Raw genomic sequence first — 2223 nt, 5'->3', positions numbered from 1 at the left:
ATTGTTGATTTTTAATCTTTTCCCTAAAGGTTCAATTTCATCTAATTTATCCACCATGATACCCTGCTGACTATATGGTTTTTTTTTTTTTTTTTTTTTTTTTTTTTAATTTGGGCTTTGAGCTTTGTGTTTGTTGTGTTGAGATTGCTCAACCTCAACTCATGCTGGCCCGACTAGATCCTGCCTCCATCTCTCAATCAAGATGTCAAAAAGTGACTCTCTTTGTTCTCCCTTGGACTCAACGCTATTTCCCCCAACCCTCCCCCAATTCTGGCTGCCTGTATCTCTCACTGTGATGTATAGTTTGAAATTGACCACCTGAAGCATCCTATGGCCTGTAGCTTGCCTGTCCTTCAGAGTCATCCTCCCCACCCCCACGCCAGGCACGAAGCTCTCTGACATGTTCAGTGTATCCCAGCTCTCGCCGCGTCAGGGGTTCATCTTTCTCTGCCTAATTCACTCTTTCTTCTGCTCTTTCTTCGGCTAGTCCCTTACTTCTTTTCCAGTCTTCAGGAGCACCTTTTTGAAGAATTACTACTTGGCTTTTCTGCTTAATAGGTAGATGGTGTGCAGCCCAAGAAGAGAACAGAGCATTGGCTTTTCTTATGTAGTCAGATTGCCTTTCTCCAGTTATTCTTAGCTTGGTTCCTTATGGAGCTTAACATAAATGCATGCATTGATCTAGAGCTAAAAACAGACGACAATTGCTAATGAGGAAGTCTGAACACGAGCTCAGGGAACTCTGGGGAACAGGTGGACGGGAAACAGAACGGCTGTGAAGGAAGCTGGGTCAGTGATTGCGCCTGAGAGCTGGGCTTGGTAATGGCAACAGTTTAGAAGTTTGTAGTGTTTGCATGGTCTGCAAGTAGACTTTTCACCAAAGGATAATAGGAAAATTATAAAATAATACTCAGGCTGCAGTTGAGAGCAGTGGGAATCTTTGCCCACAGGCTCACATCGGCAGTAACACATTTTTTTAAAAAGCCAATTCAAGTCCCATTTGGAGGTAGCTCTTCCTTTTTCCTAGATGACACATCCAAGTTTCCTTCACAGCTATGCAAAAGCCACTGCATTGTGCACCCCTGGAAGACACCCACATTTAAGCTACTGCTTCATATGCCTACTGCTGAAATAGCCTTTGCTCCTGCCCTTTGCCAGTAACTGCTAGTTGCCTGGAGGGTGGAAATCTTGCACTAGTTGACAGCCCTTGGCCCACAGTTCTGTCTCCTGCATGCCCTCTGATTTTTTTTTTTTTAACCACAACGTTAGCACTGACATTCTGGGGCCAGGTAACCTCTACACTTTCCAGTTAGTAATGCACTACTGTAAATATGAAATTGGGACTGAAGAGCCACACAGAAAGTGAAACACAATTATTTGCTTTGGGCTTGTTTGAAGATAGCACTTGGAGATCAAAGCAAATTAGTTCAAATAGTCTGCTAGAGACCAGCTTCTACATGGGTGGGAGGGTTTCTTATTTTTCCTGAGTTAGGCAACTCAGTTTGAAAATATTTACATTAAAAGTTTGGAAAATGTGAAATTTGAATCTATCAATGTCTGACTTCTTGGGGAACTAAACTGTAGAAGGGCAGTGTGAGCACACTGCAAAGCAAACGGGAATAAAAGATGGTCACACTTCTTTTAAAATACTCTCATTGAGTGGAGATGCCTACATCCTCAATCCTGGAGTCTAAGTTGGACTTTACTCAGTTTGTCCAGCACCATAGATGAGTGGTCTGGAATTTTGGAGAAATTCTAGTCTTTCAGTCTGGCTTCTAAAATAGCTCCCTTTGGGATCCTGAGCAACAGTCACTGAAGGAGTTTGAGTGTCTTTAGCAGAGAGCACAAGGTGAGGGTTCTGTTCAAGCCTTCTAAACTGACAGGTGAAGAACTAGACTTAGGGCTCTGCCGTTACAGAGCAGCCTAGGCCAGCCTAGACCAGGAGCAGAGGCCGGCTGAATATTACACTGCCTTAGTTAAAGCCACAGAGTGGGTGAGATTCACCTAGTCCATCTCTGCTTGTTATTCTGATCAATTATAACTGAATATTTGTTTTAAGCTAGTGGGTTTGAGGGAAACTTGTTATGCAGTATTAAATTTAAACAGTGCATCTGGATGGTGGTGACACACACCTTTAATCCCAACATTCTGGAGGCAGAGGCATGTGGATCTCTGAGTTTGAGGCCAGAGTGAGTTCCAGGACAGCCAGGGCTACTGTCTCAG

The sequence above is a fragment of the Mus pahari genome, chromosome 5 (assembly GCF_900095145.1).
Source record: "Mus pahari chromosome 5, PAHARI_EIJ_v1.1, whole genome shotgun sequence".
Classification (NCBI taxonomy): Eukaryota; Metazoa; Chordata; class Mammalia; order Rodentia; family Muridae; genus Mus; species Mus pahari.
The sequence above is the reverse complement of the archived record's forward strand: the minus strand, read 5'-3'. Positions refer to the sequence as shown.